The sequence below is a fragment of the Narcine bancroftii genome, chromosome 5 (genome assembly GCF_036971445.1).
Source record: "Narcine bancroftii isolate sNarBan1 chromosome 5, sNarBan1.hap1, whole genome shotgun sequence".
Lineage (NCBI taxonomy): Eukaryota > Metazoa > Chordata > Chondrichthyes > Torpediniformes > Narcinidae > Narcine > Narcine bancroftii.
In genome coordinates this window covers 55286637-55311275 of record NC_091473.1, presented here as the reverse complement: position 1 = coordinate 55311275, position 24639 = coordinate 55286637, and the positions used below count along the sequence as shown (strand labels likewise).

The 24639-nt window shown below is 42.3% G+C and overlaps 1 long non-coding RNA gene across 1 annotated transcript; it reads right to left on the bottom strand.

Moving 5' to 3' along the window:
- Nucleotides 1–302: 302 nt before the first annotated feature.
- Nucleotides 303–22979, bottom strand: LOC138762676 (uncharacterized). The gene is made up of 3 exons (XR_011357043.1): nucleotides 22907–22979; nucleotides 7508–7590; nucleotides 303–452 (listed from the first exon to the last, which is right to left on the bottom strand). It is a non-coding gene; the product is annotated as an uncharacterized lncRNA (long non-coding RNA).
- Between the last annotated feature and the right edge of the window lie 1660 nt (nucleotides 22980–24639).

The following is a 24639-nucleotide window of genomic DNA, read 5'->3' as shown; positions in this document are numbered from 1 at the left end:
GACAATAAAAGGAAGTTTAAAAAGCTGGAAATATCTCGCCTTTGTATCCAGGCTTTGTAGGATAATTACAGTAGATCCTTGTTACCCAAAAGGACGAGGATTTGGACTTCCTCCAGATAAAACCGATATCACAATCATCCTCTCCTTTGTACCTAATACTTTGTACCCAATACAACCCCCAAAAATATAAATATTCTTAAAAAAACAATGGCACACTGCAATCAACACATTAAAATACTTAAATACCTTAAATTAAGTGATTTTAGTGAACAATTTCCATTGAAACTCGCATGCCTAAGAATTGTACACCAGAAGACTCAACTGATACAAGAGGTTTAAAAACATCTCCTCCCATACCCCCATTGATGCAATCTAGCAGGATTGTTGTCTGAGGACTGCATGCAAAATCACTGAGGACTCCTTCCACCCCACACAACATCTTTCAGCAGCTCCTGTTGGGAAAAAGATGCAGGAATATCAGAGCCAGCTCCACGAGGCTGAGAAACCGTTTCACCCCTCGGGCAGTGATTATGCTGAACGACCAAAGGAACTGCTCACACTAACCATCTGAGAGACTCTCATATTTTGAAGCAACATTTATTTATTTATATGTATGAATACCTGTCCTGCTTATGTATTGTTTGTCTATGTGTGTTCTGGCTGTGTCTGAATGTTTTGCACAGGACTGGGGAATACTGTTTTGTCAGGTAGTACTTATTCAATCAGATGACAATAAACTTGATGGGCTGACGATGTGGCTGTTTATATCTTGAGAAAGCAATGCAACAGATAATGAAGATCGAGTGTAAATGACATCAGCCATTGAAACTTCACTGTGGGTCGAAATATTGAGACTATTTCCATCAGATCTGGGAACCATGGGGAGATTTGATGGAAGTATTTCATATTGTCAACATTATTGATCGGATAAACAGACAAATATTTCCTCTGGTACCTAAAGGTTTTAAATCTTAAATCTAAGTACTGAGGTGAGGGCCAGGGATATCTCTGATCGAGTTCATAGCATTCTGCAAGGGGAAGGAGAACAGCCAGAAGTTGTGATCCATGTGGGGACCAATGACTGAGTTAGAAGTGGGGATGAGGTCCTGAAACAGGATTAAGTGGAATTACATAGGAAGTTAAAAAAACAGGACCTCCAAGGTAGTCATCTCTGGATTGCTGCCGGTGCCACACGCTAGTGAGGATAGAAATAGGAGGATGTGGAGGATGAATGCGTGGCTAAAGAGATGTGGCAGGGGGCAAGGGATCATTGGGATCTCTTCTGGGGAATGTCAGACCTGTACAAAAGGGATGGACTCCACTTGAACTGGAGGGGGACCAATGTGCTGGCAAGCAGATTTGCTAGAGCTGTGGGGGAAGGTTTAAACTAGTTTGGCAGGGGGGTGGGGAACAGAGTGTGAGTGCAGTGTCAAGGGAGCATGGCCACCTAGATCGGAATAATAACGATAACAAAGGTAGGATGAAGATTAGGGTAAAAGGTAAAAAAGAGAATATAGGTGAGGGTCATTCTCTGAAATGCATATATTTTAATGCAAGAAGCATAGTGAACAAGGTAGATGAGCTTAGAGCATGGACAGATACTTGGGGTCATGATATTGTGGCAATTAGGACCTGACTACAGGAGGGACAGGACTGGCAACTTAATATTCCAGGATACATTTGTTTTAGATGTGATAGAGCAGGGGGTAAAAAAGGGGGAGGAGTTGCTCTGCTTGTTAAGGAGGACATTACTGCCGTGAGGTGGCAGGATGGTCTGGAGGGATCATCCAGTGAGGCTGTTTGGGTGGAATTGAGGGGTGAAGGAGGCATGAGGGTGCTAATAGGGGTGTATTGCAGACCACCAAATGGGCAAGAAAATTAGAGGAACAAATTTGTAGGGAGATAACGTATATATGTGAGAATCATAAGGTAGTAATCATGGGAGATTTTAACTTCCCTCACATTGATTGGGATACCCATACAGTTAGAGGGTTGGATGGGCTAGAGTTTGTTAAATGTGTTCAAGATTGTTTTCTAAATCAATTAGTAGAAGAACCGACTCGGGACGGTGTAATACCAGATCTCCTGTTAGGGAATGAGCTAGGTCAGGTATCGGACATTAATGTTGGAGAAAAAATTGGGTCTAGTGATCATAACTGTGTTAGATTTAGGGTAGTTTTAGGGAAGAGCAAGGAGGGGCCTAAAGTTGAGGTTCTGGATTGGAGAAGAGCAAATTTTGAAGGAATAAGAAGGGATTTGGGGATTATTGAGTGGGACAGGATATTTTCAGGTAAGGATGTAAATGAAAAATGGAGGATACTCAAAAAAGAAATTTTGAGGGTACAGAGTAGATATTTCCCAGTGAGGATCAAAGGAAGGGCTGGAAGTCATTTTTGAGGAATATTGGAAATTTGGTTAGGAGAAAAAGTGAGGTGTACAAGAGGTATAAAGAGCAGGGAGCTGAGAGTTTGAAGGAGGACCACAAGGAGTGTAGAAGGAATCTTAAGAAAAAAAATAGAAAGGCCAAAAAAAGGCATGAAGAGGTTTTGGCAGGCAGAGTAAAAATAAATCCAAAGGGTTTCTATAGATACATTAAAAGTAAAAGATTAGTGAGGGATAAAATTGGACCCCTTGTAGATAGCGAAGGTAGGTTGAGTGAGAAGTCAGAGGAAATGGGGGAAATTTTGAATGATTTCTTTGCCTCGGTATTCACTAGGGAAAAAAATATTGAAGCAGTTGAAATAAAGAAAAATAGTGGGGAGGTCATGAAGCATATAAGGATAACCGAGGAGGTAGTGATGACTGTGTTAAAAAAGATAAAGGTGGATAAATCTCCGGGTCTGGACAATGTATTCCCAAGGACACTCAGGGAGGCTTGTGGACAGATAGTGGGGCCATTAACAGAGATATTTAGGATGTCACTGGCCACGGGGGTGGTGCCAAAGGATTGGAGGGTGGCGCATGTGGTTCTGCTGTTTAAGAAAGGGTCCATAACATAACATAACAATTACAGCATGGAAACAGGCCATTAGGCCCTTCTAGTCTGCACCGAACCAAACACCCCTCTATTTCCACCTCCCTGCACAATGCCCATAACCCTCCATCTTCTTCTCATCCATATACCTGTCCAACCTTTTCTTAAATAATACAATTGACTCCGCCGCCACTATTTCTCCCGGAAGCTCATTCCACACGGCTACCACTCTCTGAGTAAAGAAGTTTCCCCCTCATGTTACCTCTAAACCTCTGCCCCTTAATTCTTAACTCATGTCCTCTTGTTTTAATCTTTCCTCCTCTTAACGGAAATAGTCTGTCCACATCCACTCTGTCTATCCCTTTCATAATCTTAAATACTTCTATCAAATCCCCTCTCAACCTTCTACGCTCCAAAGAATAAAGACCTAATCTGTCCAAACTCTCCAGATACTCTAGATGCTTAAACCCAGGTAACATTCTGGTAAACCTTCTCTGGACTCTCTCCACTCTGTTTATATCCTTCCTATAATTAGGCGACCAGAACTGCACACAGAACTCCAAATTAGGCCGCACCAACGTCTTATACAATCTCAACATCACCTCCCAACTCCTATATTCCATGCAATGATTGATAAAGGCCAGCATACTAAAAGCCTTCTTCACCACCCTATTCACGTGAGTTTCTACCTTCAGGGAACGATGTACAGTTACTCCTAAATCTTTCTGCTCTTCTGTATTCATCAATGCTCTCCCATTTACCACGTATGTCCTGTTCTGATTCTTCTTACCAAAATGAAGCACCTCACACTTATCAGCATTAAATTCCATCTGCCATTTTTCAGCCCACTTTTCTAAGCAGCCCAAATCCCTCTGCAATCCTTGAAAACCTTCTTCATTATCCACTATTCCACCTATCTTAGTATCGTCTGCATATTTACTAATCCAATTCACCACCCCATCATCCAGATCATTAATGTATATAACGAACAACAATGGGCCCAATACAGATCCTTGAGGCACACCACTGGTCACCGGCCTCCAACCTGACAGACAATTATCCACTACCACTCTCTGGCCTCTCCCTTTCAGCCAATGTTCAATCCATTTGACTATCTTAAAATTTATACCTAACTAACCTTACATGTGGTACCTTATCAAAGGCCTTACTGAAGTCCATATAGACAACATCCACTGCGCTATCCTCATCCACATTCCTAGTCACCTCTTCAAAAAATTCAATCAGATTGGTCAAACATGACCTTCCTCCCACAAATCCATGTTGAGTGCTCCTGATCAGACCCTGTCTATCCAGATGTTTATAAGTACTATCTCTAAGAATTTTCTCCATTAATTTACCTACCACAGACGTCAAACTTACAGGCCGATAGTTGCCAGGCTTCCTCCTTGAACCCTTTTTAAATAACGGAACCACATGCGCAATGCGCCAATCCTCCGGCACTATCCCCATATCTAATGACATTTGGTAAATTACCGCCAGAGCCTCTGCTATTTCCTCCTTCACTTCTCTCAATGTCCAAATGTAAACCTTGGAATTATAGGCCCGTGAGTCTGACGTCTGTGGTGGGTAAGTTGATGGAAAGTGTTCTGGGGGATGGTATTTACAAATATTTGGAGGTACAGGGATTGCTAGGGAGTAATCAGCATGGTTTTGTCAGGGGTAGATCATGCTTGACAAACCTGATTGAGGGAAAGGTTGTGCAGACAGGGGCTTTTTTCTCTGGAGCGTAGAAGATTGAGGGGGGACTTGACAGAGGTGTTTAAGATTTTAAAAAGGACAGACAGAGTAAATGTGGATAAGCTTTTTCAATTAAGAATGGGGGAAGATTCAAACTAGAGGGCATGGTTTAAGATTGAAGGGGGAAATTTATAAGGGGAACATGAGGGGAAATTTCTTTACGCAAAGGGTGGTAGGGATGTGGAATGAGCTTCCGGCAGACGTGGTTGAGGTGGGATCATTGGTTACATTTAAGGATAGACTGGATCGTTACATGGAGAGGAGAGGACTGGAGGGGTATGGACTGGGTGCTGGTCAGTGGGACTAGGAGGGTGGGGATTTGCTACGGCATGGACTAGTAGGGCCGAACTGGCCTGTTCTGTGCTGTAAGTGATTATATGGTTATATGGTGAGTGGCAGTGGTTTGCAAAACACTTCTTTGTGAAGAAAACTGCTGGATTATGGAATTCCTCACCACCAAATATCATTAAAGAAAAACCTGTGGGGCAGAAGCATCCACTGGGATTTGAGGGGGAGTACAGCTGCCTCTGGATTTTCCCAGCAATGAGTGAGAAAAGTGAATGAATTGTTTTAGTGTCACATTGTGGTGGAACCACTGTTAATACTGTTTGTGTGTGTGTACAGCTGGCCCACCCCTTGCTGATTGTACCTGTGGCTCCTCCCCTTAATTCCCCTAATAAAGGCAGCAATGCCATAACCCCTCCCCCAGAACAAGCTTGGGTCTCGGGTCAGTAACATGACATGTACTTTCTGTTTATGGTAATAAAAGCCTATCAGTCAGGTAACTTCTAGTCTTTGGGGTCATTGATAGCACATCACACGTATCAAAATACAGTAAGAAACTCAGTTTTTCCTGCTATCTCAGCAATCTAACGTGTGCAGGAGGTAGTGCAATAATAACAATTTTTTAAAAAGCAGTGTTGTGTAACAGCAGTCAAATGATACAGGTATAGAGAAGTACAAAGACATAGTGCAAGTAATGGGAAACATTGCAGTCCAAGTTGGATAATTCCTTGCATTGCCTTACATCCTGTATGGTCTTTTTTTTTAATCACCGGCATCTCTCGTGGCTCCAAAGTATTTGGATTGACTGAGAATGTGATGAAGCATTATGTAGATTTTCTTTTTCTCTTTATCTACATCTTCACAGCTCAATAGGCCACACTTCTGGTTTGGAAAATTGTGGGATTCTCTGGTAGAATTCTGTACTTCTTGTAAAGATGAAATTTTAAAATGAGGCCCCCACAAACCACAGAGATCTTCTAAAACTAATCTGAAGAGGAACAACTCAGTGTTTTTCCTGATGTGGCTGCAGTTGACATTAATGGAAGAGGTCATCTGGTAATAGTGTTATTCTGTGGGAATTTACTATGTGGAAACAGGTTGCAGTATTCTTTTTCCTGCATAGTTACCAAACTTCCAAAAAAAATTAACTACAAGGCAGTTTTGGCTGAACTGGAGTTATACGAAACATGTTTTGCATAAATATAGTTCTTCTGTTCTCTTTATGTAAGGTAAGTTGGCCAAAGATTCAGTGCTCGGGTTTTACAGAAGTTCTAACCCTGACAACAGTGCAGAGATGGTCTGGGCTAGGGGTAGTGGTGTGAGAATTCATACAAGGTGGAATCGATTGATATTTGTATGCATATCAATAAGTACTTAACCATGTTCCAGCTCGGCTTTAAGGATGGTGTCTCTTCTTCTCTCTTTGGCTTGGCTTCGCGGACGAAGATTTATGGAGGGGGTAAAAGACCACGTCAGCTGCATGCTCGTTTGTGGCTGACAAGTCCGATGCGGGACAGGCAGACACGGTTGCAGCGGCTGCAGGGGAAAATTGGTTGGTTGGGGTTGGGTGTTGGGTTTTTCCTCCTTTGCCTTTTGTCAGTGAGGTGGGCTCTGCGGTCTTCTTCAAAGGAGGCTGCTGCCCGCCAAACTGTGAGGCGCCAAGATGCACGGTTTGAGGCGATATCAGCCCACTGGCGGTGGTCAATGTGGCAGGCACCAAGAGATTTCTTTAGGCAGTCCTTGTACCTTTTCTTTGGTGCACGTCTGTCACGGTGGCCAGTGGAGAGCTCGCCATATAACACGATCTTGGAAAGGCGATGGTCCTCCATTCTGGAGACGTGACCCATCCAGCGCAGCTGGATCTTCAGCAGCGTGGACTCGATGCTGTCGTCCTCTGCCATCTCGAGTACTTCGACGTTAGGGTTGAAAGCGCTCCAATGGATGTTGAGGATGGAGCGGAGACAACGTTGGTGGAAGCGTTCTAGGAGCCGTAGGTGATGCCGGTAGAGGACCCATGATTCGGAGCCGAACAGGAGTGTAGGTATGACAACGGCTCTGTATACGCTTATCTTTGTGAGGTTTTTCAGTTGGTTGTTTTTCCAGACTCTTTTGTGTAGTCTTCCAAAGGCGCTATTTGCCTTGGCGAATCTGTTGTCTATCTCATTGTCGATCCTTGCATCTGATGAAATGGTGCAGCCGAGATAGGTAAACTGGTTGACTGTTTTGAGTTTTGTGTGCCCGATGGAGATGTGGGGGGGCTGGTAGTCATGGTGGGGAGCTGGCTGATGGAGGACCTCAGTTTTCTTCAGGCTGACTTCCAGGCCAAACATTTTGGCAGTTTCCGCAAAGCAGGACGTCAAGCGCTGAAGAGCTGGCTCTGAATGGGCAACTCTGCTTTAAGGATGGTGTAAGATGGGAATAAAGCAACAGTACACAGCCTTGAGACTTCTGTTAATCCTTGAAGAAAGGCCCTAAACTTCAGCACTATACCTTTGTACTTTATGAACACTGAAAGACTGGTTGAGTTCTTCCAGCATGTCTTCATGCCGAAATTGAAATACATCTGATGCTACCTGTAAAACAATTGAAGCACTGCTGGATTAAAGAGCAAGGGAGTGAAAATGGATGAAAAAGCAGTTATGAAAAGTTTAAACCGAGTGAAGAAATTCTGCAGATGCTGGGATCAAGTGCAATACACAAATGTGCTGGAGAAACTCAGCAGGTGCAGAAGCCTGAACACCAGCAGTTTAGGTTTCAACAACAATTATTTCCTTCCAACAGCTATCAGCCTCTTGAACCTCCCCTTGGTACACTAATCAGAACTTCACTGAAACCACAGAAGGACTGTCTGAATGATTATATGATCATGTTGCACTTTGGTAACTGTGAATATCTATCTTTTGTATTAATTATTTTTGTGGTATAGTATTGTAGTTTTATATTCATGAAATACTTTTTTGGCTGCATGAAGTTTAAAAAAAAAAGTGCATAATGCACATTGTATAATGTGTATGAAAATAAACATCCTCATTGTTGAAGCCATTGGTCCAAAATTGTTCTCAAGAACAATCCTTACCCTAATTACTGTAACTCAAATCAATGTCTCCTTATTTAAGTCAAATAATGTGCAAAGTAAAAGTGTTTAAATAATCTGAGTTTGTTGTTTAGGAGTCTGGTGGAGGGGTAGCAACTCTTCCTGAACTTACAGCCTATACTTCTTTCCTGGTGACACCAGTGAGAAAGAGCATATCCAGGATGGTGTGGATCTTTGATTGCCACTGCTCTCCACCAGCAGCATTCCATTTTGATGTTCTCAATGCTGAGGAGAATTTTTCCTGTGATGGACTGGGCTCTGCCCACTACTTTTTGCAGGGCTTTCCTCTCCGAGGTATTAGTGCCCCATTTCAAGCCGTGCTCAGCTGGTCAGCGCACTTTCCATTATGCATCTGTAGACATTTTTCAAGGTTTCCAATATCATACTGAACTTCGCCATTCCTATTGCAAAGCATAAAATTCCCCTTTTTGGAATCTTCAGGGCTGAAACATTGATGGACTTTTACTCTGCATGGTGGTGCATGCCTTGCTGAATTTCTCCAGTACTTTTGTGCATCACACTAGACCCCAGCATCTACACATTTTCTTGTTTATCTTCACACTATTATTCTGGTCTCATATGTATGCATTCTGCTATCCTTTGTACCTCACATTAGGTAGGCACTATCTTATCTATGTAGCTCTATATTTCAGAAATTTCACAGATAAATCTGACTTCTTCCCCCCCCCCCCCTTTCTAAAGCCTATTCAGATTCCTCGGCACCTTGATTAAGTTTTTGCAAAGGCATATATTGTCTGGATGTTTGGGACAAAGAAAGGGAGAGTTTCCTAGACCCAATCAAATTTGCACCTGGCCAAAATAGTTCTGCCCAGACAAATTCAGATGTTAAGTATGAGGAGCATGGAAAATATTTGAATTCTGCCTCACTGCCATCTGTCACTTTGATATACAAAAAAATCTAACCATAGCAAAGAAGCAGATGAGGATTTTTTCTGTAGATTGAAGAAAGTTTTCTATCCTGCATTCATTTTTTGCAAAATGATGCCCAAATTTAACTATTGGGCTACAATCTACAGTGAGCGAATATTGCATCTCCCTGAGGCATTTTTCCTCGAACCGTAATGGAAGCTTCCCATTGATCTATTGTGTACACTGAAATGTGAATTCCCCTGATTTTCCTTCAAGCTGTCATGGTATTTTGATAAACCTTGTATTCTGTTGAACCAAATCCCTTCAAAACAATTAACTTGTCAAAAGAAAGCAGACACAACTCTGAAATGTCCCCACATGAATGGTTTTGAAGTAGCTCTGGTCAGCTCAGTTCTTTTTGTGCACTTGGAGCTTGTGTTACCTTACTGGTGTTGATGCTGACATATGGTAATGAAATCAATTTGATCTTTACCATTTTATTTAAATTCAGTCTTTTTGCAAACAAGATGGTAATCAGGTTTCAGCACGGTAACAAATGCAATGTATGAGCTCATTGCAGTATATTGTTGTTAAAACCCAATTTCACTGGGAATAGCCAAGCTTTTGAGCTGGGAGTTGCAATTTATCTCTGTCATGGAGATTTAAAAAAGCCTTTGGTAGCTGGCAAGGTAGGTTAGAAGTCCCAGAATGGTGACACAGGCAGGAAGACGAATGCATCTCAAAGAATAACTAATACATCTCCTGTAAATTGGTGACAAACTAGTATCATGGGTGTTCTTCGAATATGATAGGGGAGAAGTGAGAATTGATTATATCTGTGCGGCAGGGAAAGAGAGACAGCTGGGGGGAGGTGATGGGGAAAGAAGTGAGGGTGGGGCGGGGGGGTGACTGTAACAAAAGCCAGAGAAGTTGATATTAATGCCATCTAGTTGGAGGGTTCTCAGTCAGAAGATGAGACATGCTACTCCATTTTGTGGGTGTTCTCAATTTGGCAGTGCATGAGACCATGGACAGACATGTCAGTTAGGAATGGGATGGGGAATTTGAAATGAGTGGCCACCGGGAGATCCACGCTATTGCAGCAGGCAGAGCTGAGGTGCTCAATAAAGTGATCTCCCAGTCTTGCCAATGTAGAGGAGACCACAACTAGAGCACCAGATGCAGTAGATGACCCCTGAAGATTCAAGTGAAATGTTCCTTCATTTAAGCTGCATTAAATGAATTGGGAATTCTGGTGGGAGATGGAGTTCTGGTGGAGCAATGGTAAGGGGCTCAGCGAGGCCAGGCAGGAGCAGCAGCAAGAAGCACAGACATGGTGAGGCCCGACGGGCGTGCAGCGATGGACCCGGACAAGGCGAGGCCTGGTGGGAGAAGTAGTGAAGGGAAGCACAATTTTTGATATTTTAGCTATTAGAATAAATCTTGCTGGGAATGTATCACAAATTTCAGTGATCTCCTGGAGCTCTGCTTGGTTGCCATGAAGGAGTCGGGGATGAATTTCCAAAAGTTTATCCTGAAATTGTTCACAGGTTTTTCCTTTGGATTTTCACCTCCTCCAGGAGCTACATTACCAACATATTAGGGCAGAGAGAGGTAGAAATCCAAAAAGAGCAGTGGTGATAGAGAAAGGGGGGAGGGGAGAGCACAAATGAGAAAGAGGCACCAAAGCAGGTGAATGCTCCTCTTGCAGGATGTGGGTTGTCAGGGAAGCCAGCAGTATCCCTGATGACTTCATCTGTGCAGCTCTTGACAAACTGAGTTAAGGAACTGGAGCTGGAGTTGGATGAACTCCAGATCATTTGGGAGGCAGAGAGTATGATTGACAGGAGTTACAGGGACACTATCAAGCCTAAGAAACAGGAGGAAGGTAGATTGCTGACATTCAGGAGAGGGAAAGGGAATAGGCAAGCAGTGCAGGTCACCCCTGTGGGCATTCCCCTGAATAACAAGTAAAAATGGTAATTTTGGATACTGTTGAGGGGAGACGACATACCAAGGACAAGCCACAGTGATCAGGTATCTAGCATGGAGTCTGTCCTGTGGCTAAGAGGGGAGAAGAGGTAAGCTGTAGTGATGGAGGATTCCATAAGTAAGTGGATAGATAAGAGGTTCTGTGGAGGAGATAGAGTATCCTGGATGGTATATTATCTCCCTCGTGCTAGGGAACAAGATATCTCAGATCAAATTCACGGCATTCTAGAGAGAGAGTGTGTGAGCAGCCATATGATGTTGATAGGAAGGGTGAGGAGATCCTGCAAAGAGAGTTCAGGGAGTTAGATGCTAGGTTGAAGGTCAGAACCTCCAGGGTAGTGATCTCAGGATTGCTACCCATGCCACATGCTGACGAGGTTAGAAATAGGAGGATAATGCAGCTTAACATATGGTTGAAGACGTGTAGGAGGAAGGGGTTCAGGTTTCTGGATAATTGGGTTCTCTTCCAGGGAAGGTGGGATATGTTCCAGCAGGATGGTTTTCATCTGAACTGGAAGGGGACTAATATCCTTGCGGGCAGGTTTGCTAGAGCTGCAAATTAGATTTGTAGGGAGATGGGATCAGAGTGCAAGAGCAGGTAAAGGCGTGGAGGAGGGAAAAGATGTGAAAATTGCATGCACCATTAGAAGTCAATGGGATGAATATGGTGGAAATGTGCTCATGCGCATCTATTTCAAAGCATGGAGTATTGTAGGAAAGACATGAGTTTATAGTGTGGATTGGCGTGTGGAATTATGACATTGTGTCCATCAGTGAAACTTGGTTGAAGGAGGGAAAGGATTGGCAACTCTATGTTCCGGGCTTCAGATCTGATAGAATTGGGAGATGAAAGAGGGAGAAGTGGCATTGCTCTTCAGGGAAAATGTCACAGCTGTGCTCAGGCAGGATAGGAATGGAAAAGTTTCATATTCACAAGATTCTATTATAAACTGCTCAATAGTCAATGAGAATTGGAGGAGAAAATCTGTCGAGAGATAGCAGACAGCTGCAGGAAACAAGGTGATTTTAACTTTCCAGATATTACTGGTACTCGCATAATGTAAAAGGGCTGAATGGCTTTGAGTTTGTCAAATGAGTTCAGGAAAGTTTTCTAAATCAATATATAGAGGGATCAACTTGAGAGAATGCAATGCTGGATCTCCTATTGGGGAACAAGACAGGACAGGTGACAAAAATGTGTAGGGAAACATTATGCCATTAGTTTCAAATCAGTTATGGAGATGGATAGGACTGGGCCTTAGGTTGAGATTCTAAATAGGAGGAAGGCCAATTTTGAGGAAATGAGAAAGGATCTGGAATACATGGATAGGGATGAATTTTTGGGGGGCAAGGATATGCAATGTATGTAGAGGACCTTCAAAGATAACATTTTGAGAGTGCAGAGTTTGAATGTTCCTGTCAGGATCAAATGCAAGGTTAGAAGGCATAGGGAATCTTGGTTTTTTGAGGGATATCAGTGATCTGGTTGGGAGGGAGAGAGGTGTATAGCAGGTATGGGCAACATGGAGCAAAAAAAGCACTTGAGTATTGTAAGGTAAAACATCATGAGATGGGAATGTGTAAGGAGTTACCCTGTACAGGGCTGTAACAAGATGTGAATGCATCCTTGTACTTACAAGATAAGAGAGACATTGATGGATTGAGAGGCAGGAAGCTAGCAGGGAAAGGATAGCAACAGTTTTAGTCATTGGACAAGTAATGATATGATGATGTTCTAAGCATGTATCCAAGGGTATAAAAAATCACCATTTTGCTGATAACGGCAGAATGCATTCTCCGACTAACATTGTTAGTCGCAAGTGTTACAATCCGGTAATAAAGAACAAAGAACCCTGATTTCGACTCAGTCTGGTGTTTGTCTCACTCATTCATGAACAAAGCAGACCTAACAGTATCAAAGAAAAACCTCAAGAAAGAAATCAGGAGGCTCAAAGGAAACATGAGGTTTCTTTGGCAGACAATGTGAAGGAAAATCCTAAAGGTTTTTATAGGTATATTAAGAGCAAAAGGATAGTAAGGGACAAAACTGACCCCACTTGAAGATCAGTGTTTGGCTTTGTGGGATTCAAAAGAAATGGGGGAGATCTTAAATATTGATTTTTTTTTCATCAGTATTCACTCAGGATATGGGCACAGAGCAATGGGAAGTAAGGAAAATAAGCAGTGAGGTCATGGAACCTATACAGATTAGAGGAGGAACTGCTTGCTGCTTTAAAGCAAATAAGGGTGGATAAATTTCCAGGGCCTGACCAGATATTCCCTTGGACATTGAGGGAGGCTAGTGTAGAAATTGCAGAGGCTCTGGGAGAAATATTTAAATATGCTTACCACAGGTGTGGCACCAGAAGATTGGAGGGGAGGTCATGCTGTTTTGTTGCTTAAAAAACGCTCCAAAAAAAATCTGGGAAATTATAGGCCAGTGAGCCTGATGTCAGCGATAAGTAAATTATTGGAAGGTGTTCTAAGAGATCAGATATACAATCATTTGGATTGCCAGGGAATGATTAGGGATAATCAAGATGGCTTTGTGCATGGTAGGTGGAGTTTAACGAATCTTAGAATTTTTCATGGTTGTTATCAGGAAAGTTGATGAGAGAAATGCTGTGGATGTTGTCTACGTGAACTTTAGCAAGGCTTTTGACAAGATCCTACGTGGAAGGTTAATCAGGAAGGTTCAGATGCTTGGTATTCATGGTGAAGTAGTGAAATGAATTCAACAATGGCTGGACAGGAGAAGCCAGAGAGTAGTGGTGGAAGATTGCTTCTCAGATTGGAGGCCTGTGACTAGAGGTGTGCCTCAGGGATCAGTGCTGGGGCCATGTTGTTTGTCATCTTTATCAATGATCTGGATAATAATGTGGTAAATTGGATCAGCAGGTTTGCAGATGGTTCTAAGATTGGAGATGTTGTGGATAGCAAAGACAATTTTCAAACCTTGCAGAAGGATCTGGACCAGCTGGTAAAATGGGTTGAAAAATGGCAGATGGAGTTTAATGCAGACAAGTGTGAGGTGTTGCATTTTAGAAGGACAAACCAAGAAAAAACACAATAAATTGTAGGGCACTGAGGAGTGTGGTAGAATGTAGGCATCTGGGAATATAGATACATCATTCCCTGAAAGTGGCATCACAGGTGGATAGGGTTGTAAAGAGAGCTTTTGGCATATTGGCCTTCATAAATCAAAGCATAGAAGTTGGGATGTTATGGTGAAGTTGTACAAATCATTGGTGAGGCCATATTTGGAGTATTGTGTGTAGCTTTGGTCACCTAACTACAGGAAATATATCAATAAGATGGAAAGAGTACAGAGAAGATTATTAAGATGTTGTCCAGATTTCAGGAACTGAGTTACAGGGAAAGGTTAAACAGGTAAAGACTATTTCTTGGAGCTTAGAAGAATGAGGAGAGATTTGAGAGAGCTATTTAAAGTTATGAGGGGGATAGACAGGGTAAATGTAGATAGACTTTTTTTCCACTGAGGTTAGGGGAGATACAAACCAGAAGACATGGGTTAAGAGTGAAAAGGGAAAATTTTAGGGGGAACATGATGCAGAACTTAACACAGAAAGTAGTGGGAGTGTGGAAATAGCTTCCAGCTGAAGTGATAAATACGAGCTTAATTTTAATATTTAAGAACAATTTGGACAGGTACATTGATGGGTGGGGTATGGAGGGCTATGGGCTGGGTACAGGTCAGTGTGTCTAGGAAAAAAAATGGTTTGGCACACACTAGAGCGACCAAGGTGTCCTGTCTCTGTGCCATAATTGTCCTATTGTTCTATGGTTCACTTAGAAGGATTGTTTGGAGCCCACAATGGTGGAGAGGGAGGAGGCTTAAGTGGAGCATTGCCTGCGGTCACATGGGTAGGCCCCAAGGGGATGATTGGTGGGGAGGGAAGAGTGGACAAGGGAGTTACAGAGGTAGTGGAAGGTGGAGAGGGAGAATGTGTCTAGCAGTGAGATCATGTAATAGATGGCAGAAATGGCAGAGGAGATGTGTGGGATGCTGGGACTGAATACAGTCCTTGTTGAAAGTGGGGGCAGAGGAGGCCAGGACAGATGTGTGGGTAATAGAGGAAATGTGGATGAGAGCAGAGTTGATGATGGTAGTGGGAAAGCTACATTGTTTGAAGAAGGAAGACACCTCTGATCTGGCATGGAAGTCCTCATCCTGGGTGCAGATGCAATGGAGATGGAGGAATTGAGAGAATGGAACAGAATCCTTACAGGGGACAGGGTGGGAAGAGGTGTAGTTGAAGTAGATGTGGGAGTTGGTGGGTTTGTAGACGTCTGTGAGTTTGTCTCCCAAGATGGAGACAGAGTGATTGAGGAAAGGGAGAGTGTTTCTAGAGATAGAGCAAGTGAATTTGAAGTTGGGGTAGACGTTGACAGCAAAGTGGATGGTCAACAAGCTCATAACAGCTTATGAGGCTGCACCAAAGTAGTCATCAATGTAATGGAGGAAGAGTTGAGGGACCTTGCCTGTGTAGGATTGTAGCCAACCAAAAGGCAGGCATAGATGGGGCCCATGCGGATACCCATGGTTACCCCTTTGACCTGAATAATGTAGGATGAGTTAAAGTTCTGCCAGCTGGTGGAAGGTGGTGGCAGCGAGAGACTGCTCAAGTCTATTGTCCATAAAGAACCAAAAGTCTTTGTGGGCTTTGGTATGGTGGCTGAAGATGTATAGGGTTTGAATGTCCATTTTAAACATGAGATGATCAAATTCCATTCTGGAAAACGTGTTCCTGGAAAGGTCAGAGGTATCTCAGCTTTATACTGCTCTAATATTTTTCAGTAGTGGTCAAAATATAAAACACCAGATGGGACCTCAATAGTAGCACAACTGGTCTCTGCCTTTAGAGGACATGAGTAAATGGTGGAAGGTGATATTTTTAAGGTGAACATTAGTTCCATCATCCATAGCTCCTGGCAAATGCGGGTTTGATTTTAACATTTAAGAGAAGATTGGATAGGTACATAGATGGAAGATAATTAATTTGGTGCAGTCCATGGGACAAGCCATGATAAGAGTTTGACGTGTACTAGAAGGCCTGAAGGGCTTTTTTTTGTTGTTACTCCAGTGGTCTCTGGTACTGGAGAGCACTCCATTAACAGTCAATGTCCATGGTACAGGCAAATTCTTGAGGGGAAGGGCAATAGACTAAAAGGAGCTGATTTAGCCTCTCATTCTATTTAATGGCCATACTTTACCTCTGTCCTGCACCCCCCTAATATCCTCTGTTTAAAAGTCTATTCATCCCTGGTTTGAATTTCTCAATAGAGTAGTACAGCTATGTTGCGGTCAACACAATGCTATTGTAATGCCTGTGATTTGGATTTGAAAGGAATTTGCACATTCTCCCATTGTTCCAAAGATGTACAGGGTTAGTTGGTTAATTGGTCACATGATGTACTTGGGTTCGTGGGCTGGAAGGCTCTGATACAGTGCTGTATCTACACTATAAATATTTTTTTAACAGTGACCAATATCGGTCACTGTTTGAGGAGAATGGCTGCATGGAGTGGGATGTTTTATCCTAATCATTTGTCTTGATGTTAATCTAAGTCAAAACATGGGAGGAGGGAAATGGGATAATGGAAGGTGTACAGAGAAAATACCATTTTTTAAAAACTATTTATAATTTTTCAAGTGCTACCTGCTGCTTGGGGAAGGGATAGAGATGTGTGGTATCCAATTCAAGGTGGAGTATGTTTGCATGCACAGCTGAGATCATCTGTTGTTATTCCAGATTGATGGGATGTCTTGGATATAACCTGGCATTTAACAGGCCTGAACTAATTACAGCCATATATTTGAACACATTTAAAATCAGCAATTGATTCTGAAGGCAAAGATCTGCTGTATTTACATGAAGCCATGAGACTGATTGATATTTAAAGGGAGTTGACCAATTTATATAGAGCCACATGACAGGGAGCCAGACTGCAGGAGAGCTGACCCAATTCAAAATGTTTCACAGGATTGATCTATTTATGTTCAGCTCTGGGGCAGTGATCTATATAAATACAATTAAGTGGCAGTGATTTATTTAAAAGGGGAAGCAAGAGGCACAGTGGAGGTGGCAAATTGGGCTGTTGATATTGGAAACAGAATGAGGACTCCTGTTCAAACTGATGCAGCAAATGCCTGTTGTCCATTGTATGAGGTGGTTCTCATCCCTCACCAGCATTGACACAGACATACAGCCTGGAAACAGAACACCTAGTCCACTGAGTCCACAGCAACTACCCAGTACACAGAGGGATGAATTATGTCATCAACCTCCATACAGATTCTCCCCTTCCATGTACACTGGGGGCAGTCAACAAAATTTAGAGATGCGGAAAGGAAACCGGAGCATCCGGATGTGAAACTCACAAGAAGAATGTGAAAACTCGAAAGAGCCTGAGGCCAGGATTGAACCTAGGTATCCAGCAGCGTGAGGAATGTGCTAGCTCTGCTACTTTAGTTGGGGCCTGGCTTCAAAGCCTGCAGAAATTGATGAGCATTTCACTCAAGTGTTCCTCTTTAATTCATGTCCTTGCACAATAAGTTTTGGCAGTTTTATCCTGCAGGAGGGACCCCCAATCCTTGCCTTGTCTGCATTTCTAGCAGAGGGGAACCAATATTTAACAAGGAAGCTGTTACCTTGTGTGGACAGGGAAAGCAACAAGCCAATGTAAGAAATGAAAATAAATCTCCACTCTAATAGAAGGACCTCTGTCAGTTAAATTTAAAGAACAGCAGTGATGTACTGGATAGTCAAGTTGGATAAGGCATCTTTAAAAGCTGTGATGGAAAAGATGCACAGTGGGGTTTCCAAAGCAAGAGGTCAGGGATCATGCAAATCCAGCATAGTGTGATGTATAATCTCAGTGGGATATGTCAGTGTGAATAGGACATTAATTGGTTAGTTAGTCTTTAATTTACTGCATTTTTGCTGTACAAATACTGCCCTGGGAATTATTCAGCTCTGCGCAGCTGTAGAAAAATCGAAGAAAGTGATTTTTAAAAAAAGTATGAAAACTGAAGAAGGCACTTTCTGCTTTCTAAGGAGTTTGAGGAGATTTGCCATGTTGTCAAATACTCTTTCAAGCCTTTGCAGCTTGTGGTGTGTTGTTAGCCAGAATCAGACATACACAAAAATAAAAAACTGTACAACAGACTTCAATCCACAAAGACTTTCACAGAGCCAGGCTGGCTGTGGGTGCAGCAACTCAGTGTGAGGCCTCTGGAGGCCGGCGCAGGCTTATAATCCTGGAGGGTGATTGACACCCGACTGGGTGGGCCTTGATTCCTTCAGGCTGACTGATTGACAGCTGGCCAGGTGTTGTCCTGTCCTCTTACACTCCTGCAGGTACAGAGGTTTCCCCCTGCAGTAGGCCAGTGGTGTTCCACCACACAGCTGGACTGCTGACTGGTTGAAAGATTTGGGACTTCAACTCCCCAGGAATGTGGCAAACATAGCCATGTCCATCCATCATGGCCTTTGAACTCCCATCCACTGAAAGCATCCATGTGAGATACTGTCTCAGGAATACACAACATAATAAAGAATCTCCATCACATCTTCTCTCTGCTACTTTCAGGCCAAAGGGACAGAGATTGATGACCAGCACCTCTAGGTTCAAGAACAGTTTTTCTTCCCCTTCAACACTAATCATGGACTGCTCCAACACCACAAAAGAATTGTCTGCAGTATTGCAAAGTACTTTTTTTTGCACTAGAATAACTGATAATAGTTATTATCTACCTTTTTTATATTTATTGGCCTTTTTAAACTCCATCTTATTATTGTGGAGAGTTCTTAGAGAATTTGACAATTTTTTTTCTATTTACTAAGTACATGTTCAGCTGCAGCAAGATTTTTTTGTGCATGTGCACATTGTCCAATGTGTATGACAATACGTGCATTATGAAGAATGATTGCCCAGATGGATGCTCATTAGAAAAGGTGAAGGAACAATTTATGATCGAATAGGATAAATAACATGTGTTTGATAATGAAGGTATAAAGCTATTTCTGCACGATGGACCAAAATATATGACACCATTACAAAATCAATCATTTATATTGATGTCTATCATTGTACTGGAGGTGTTACCATTAACCAGAAAGTCAACTGGATCATCCACAAATGTACCACGGCTCTAGGAGAAGGTCAGAGGTATTTTGTGATGAATGATTCCATCTTGATGCCCACATTTTTTTTCCACTCTTAATAAGACACAATTCAGGAGATAATGGCTAGCTCTCCACTACCTGTGCCAAAGTTTGACATGATCGAGGACAAATAAGCCTGATTGGCATCCATCTTGGCTTCTTCCCCTCTGCTATCAGATTCCTGAATGACCAATGAACCACAGGCACTACCTCACTTTCTCTTTTTTGCACTAATTTATTTATTTTTAAAATGTTATTTATGGCAATATTTGGATGTAATGCTGCGACAAAACAACAAATTTTAGGAAATGTTTGTGACAATAAATCTGTTTCTGAAGGCAGCTTCCCATCAACTTATGGACAGTTAAAGATGAGAATAAATACTACATTGCAACTGATGCACAGGGCTCAACAATGAATAAAAATCAAATCAATCCATGCAGGAGAAATTTCTTTACTAAAGGATTGAAAAGATTGTGGAACATAATGAATGGAAATGAGTTGTTCTTTATTGTCACACTGGCCAGGATACAGTAAAAATATTTTTTTCATTCTATTTAGTCAGTTACAAAATTCGCCGCACTCCAGTGCTATTTGAATTTCAAAAATTCATGGAGAAGGACATGGTATGTATGTAAACATTAATCATGGCAGTATTAGAATTTAACTTTCACACACAACAGGCCAATAAAATTCCCTCACAGTGGCATCCTGCTGTTCTAAGGAACCTAGTGTAACAGTTGCTCTAGTCATAGTCCTGGCAAGAGTGGTCTCCCTTCTCTCGAATCCACTGGATCTGTCTTGTCCCCCAGTGAGGCTCTTGCATATCAAGGAATTTCTGTAATTCAGTATTGAAAGATTTTGCTTGCCCCTCTGAGTTCCTGATGCCCTGATTGCCTGCCTATCTGAGCTCCCAATGCCCCCCACTTTGGATCCTCACCCCTGCTGCTCGCCAACTGGGGCTCCTGACACCTCGACTGTGGATCCTCACCTTGACCCCCTGCCAACCTGGGCTCCCGATGCTTGATTGTGGACTCACTACACATTCAGCAAAGATGAAGATATATTACCAAAATTTCAGGCCTGTCCCCTTCATCAAGGCATGGACAAAATGTAGATAGGTGCCTGAATAAAATGGTGGGGGGAGGGCAGGGGAGGAGCTCAGGCCCACAGGCAGGTCATAATAGGTGGATAAGGGAGGAAGGGCACAACAGCAAACAAGGGGATGGAGATGGAGAGCTGGAAGAAAGGAAATAGGGAAGTGAGGGAAAATGGGGAATGGTTGAGCAGAAATGGAAAAGTCTATGTTAATGCCATCCAATTGGAGGGTGCCCAGATGGGATATTATTGGTGCAAGAGTAGGGTGAAGAATTGAAATGATTTGTCACTGGGAGTTCCCGGTCATTGATGCAGACAGACTGAAGGTGCTCAGTGAAATGATCTCCCAGTCTATGTATAATCTCTCCAATATAGACAAGGCAACAACAGGAGCACCAGATGCAGTAGATTCACACACTTGGAAGGATTATTTGTGGGTACAAATATGGCACTTCGTGTGGTCACAGGCTATGTATCAAGAGGGTGATTAGTGGGAAGGGATGAGTGGGCAAGGAAGTCATGGAGGTAGTGGTCCCAAATGATGGTGGAGAGGACAGGTGAAGATTATTGAGTTTCTCAAGATGTGGGAACCATTGGAAAAACCCTGCATTTATTGCTCATCCCTAATTGCCTTTTGGTGAGCAATCTTCTTGAATCACTGCAGTTCTGGCAGTAAATGAACCACTTTAATGCTATTGGGTCATGTGTTCCAGGAATTGGACCAATCAGAGGTGGAGAAACGGTGATGTATTTCGAAATCTGGATGGTGCGCAGTTTGGAGGTGAAGTAACAGGGAATGATTCCCCATCCTGGAATGCCAATGAAAGGTGTCCAGGCATAGCAGAGTTGGATATGTGTAAGCTGACCAGTCAGGCTGGGTTTCATAGGACTGGGTTATAGTGGATGTGATGGCTTCAACTAAAAGCAGCAGGGGCAAGGAGAATGGAAGCAAAGTGGACTTGGAGAGTAAGAAAGATAATAGATTAAAAGCATGAATGGAATTAAAAAAGAAACATTTAAAAAGTGGGATTGCTAAACTATTGGATAGATTTAAATTTATTATCAATAAACCAGGGGCAGAAACCATTATATAGATTACTGTGATAATTAGCATGTGCATGGCATGAGAGTTGAATTTTGCTCATTAAAGAAAACTATTCAGGAAAGGAAGATTGGCAGCAGAGAACTGGAGGTGAAGATGCATCAGATTGGCAAAATGATATACGGAGTGGTGTAGAAACTAAAGCTAGTGGTGCACACTAGGGGAATGTTGGGTTCACTGGGACTCATTATCATTATCACCTGTCAAACAATGGTGGAAAATGCAGAAAGGGAAATAGAAACAAATTCAAGAATAGATAAGCAGAGGAAACTAGACTGTTATAATGGATGAATCGAATCATCTAATCAGTTAATGTGTTGGAGTTGATAAAGAAGACAGAAGGATTTCTACCATAGGGCCAGAACAGTTTCCTGCATTGGGATGATGTTGATGTAGTTCAAGAAAATAAAGTGGGACAACCTATCCATTTTTGTCTAATGTGGGTGGAATGGTTAGCTCACATTAAGGAGTTTGTACTCTCTGTATCTGCATGGGTTTTCCCCATGGGTTCAGATTTCCTACCAAGGTGAGGGTTAATGGGGTGCAAATTGGGTAGCATGGACTCTTAAGGCCGAATTGGGCTGTTAGTGTATTGTATGTCTCAATGTAAGGTAGCCATTTGGTATATGGCTCAAATCTTTTCCATCTTCCACTTATTTTCCCTGTAATTTATTCTTTCTATTTTTCCACCAAGTTCTCTCAACCCTTCACCCTAACCTCCACCCATGCATTTTCCCCACTTACAAGGAACAATTTACATTGGCTAATCAACCTACTGACCCCTCCACCCATGAGATGAGAGAAATCTGGGATACCTTGGGAGAAACCCACATGGTCACTGGGAGTTCCTTGAGATCAGGATTAAATCTAGGTCACCAATGCCATCAGCTGTGCTGCCCTGGTAGGCATAGACAAATGGGAAGAGAGACATGCACAATTTATACCTCCTGAGAGAACAGATGAGACCTCAATTGGTGCTCTATAAAATTTCCATCAACCTCTACCAATCCATAACAAAAAGCTTAATGAAGGGCACAAGGCAGAAATATTTGTTATGTATCTTTGCTATATATAGTACACTGTTTGACCAGTTGAGTTTCTCCAGCATTGTGTTTTTACTTTAATCACGGTGTCTGCAGACTTTGGTGTTTTACAAAACAGATTAATAGATTCCACAATATTGCAAGCTGTCAATTATATAGCTGCCCACTTCAGCATGTTCTAATGCTGAACCTTATTGTCTACATACATCAAAGACTTATTTACTGATGGAGGTATCAAACATTTTAGGACATGTATATGAAACACATGACCTGGTATGTCTGGAATACTACTTGCAAAATTAAGACTATACCTGTAGTTATTTGAATAATAATAGCTTCTTCTACTGAATGCAGCACACATGACACTCAATTCAAATTTCCCGAGTGTTATCTAGGAGAATATTCTCATTTACCTAGTCCCATTTAGTAACACTCAGCAAAGATATAGACCATGCTTTACCTGGTCCACCTGGAAAATGATAGAATACAGAGCAAAATTACCTTGCCACTCAGTAGTGATTTTAGTGCATCCTCTTTTGTAGAGGACTGGTCCTCCTCATGAGCCTTTAGCCACTAGCTCATGGTCCTTAACACCATGGGTATAATCTCAAATGAAGATAATCCCATTGAATGGCTCCCAGTGTCATCTCACCTATTTATTGCAAGTGCATCAGGCTTTGTGATTTGTAAATAGTCATGAGCAACAACAACCTTTCACTCACAAAGGCATAAAAAATACATGTATAAAATCACATTGCCTATTCTGTAAAGCAGCAACTAATATTTATACAAACGGGCATGGATCCACTTTGCTGCAGAATGTATGTGACATTGTGGAAAATAAAGAGTCAACAGCAAAAATGCATTGATGGAACACCCCTTAAGTGCAGCAGACAATGTTGGATCAATTCCTCATAATTGCCACCTGCCTTTTGTTAGGAATGATCCTCGTGTGATGGTGACAACAATCTCAGATAATGTACCAGATGAGTAGGCACCTAATTTCATTTTCATCTTCATTGGGGCCAGCTAGCTAGACATCCCATTTAACATTTCCCTGTCTTTTAGAGGTAAACTCGGTGAGTCACAGAGGCATGTAACAGAGGAATAGACCTTTCAGTCCACCCCTCTTACTATCCAAGCAGGTACATTTCAAGCGTATTGAGCCACACTGTAAGGTGGAAAGAAAAAGTTTGAAACCATTGTTATAATTGTATCTAATTGACTCCTTAGGTGCACCTTTTCATAATTCCAAAGGAAATGGACCAATGACAATTTTTCTCAAGCAAAATACTTTAGTAGCAATTGGGTCTAGAGCAATGATTCTCAACCTTCCCACTCGCATACCACCTTAAGCAATCGCTTGCTAATCACAGCACCAATGGCATAGGCATGACTTGGTGGTATGTGAATGGAAAGAAAAAGGTTGAGAACCATTGGCCTACAGAGCTGTGGTACTCGCTACTCTCCTGTATGCCTGTGAAACATGGACTGTGTATCGAAGACATGCAAGATGGCTCAACCATTTTCACATGACTTGTGTTTGCAGAATATTAGGCAGCAGATGGCAAGACAAAGTTCTCTCTCGAGCAAGTCTACCATCAGCCCGCACACCGTGCTGTTGAGAGCACAGACCTAGTGGGCAGGTCATGTTATCTATAAGCTCATCAGTGCCTACTCTAGCAGCTACTTTTTGGGGAACTCACTGCCGGTAGATGCTTGCATGGAGGGCAGAAGAAACTTTACAATGGCACACTAGAGACCTCCCTAAGGTTTAAAAAAAAACAGAATTCTGTTGGCACTGTGGTTGAAGTAAAAACACAATGCTGGAGAGACTCCAGCATTGGTCAAACAGTAGCAAAGGCAGAGATACAAAACGGACATTTCAGGCTTGAGCCTTTCATAAAAGTATGAGAAAATGACAGTGAGCATCAGAAGAAGAGTGGGAGGGGGAAGAAAAGGCAAATAAGTTTAGTGGAAAGCAGTGAAGTCAATGTTCATGCCATCTGGCTGGAAACCCAATAGTCATGACCCCTGGGAAACACTGGCACAAAAGTGGATTACAAAATATAACTGGAAATAGATAAGGCCTGCCAGGAGGACAACATTACCATAATCATGGGGTATTTTAACAAGAAAGTAGATTGGGAAAGTCTGGTCAGTTCAGGATCTCAGAAAAATTGTTTGTAGAATGTCTATGGGATGGGTTTTTGTTGATGAACCCATCAAGGGAT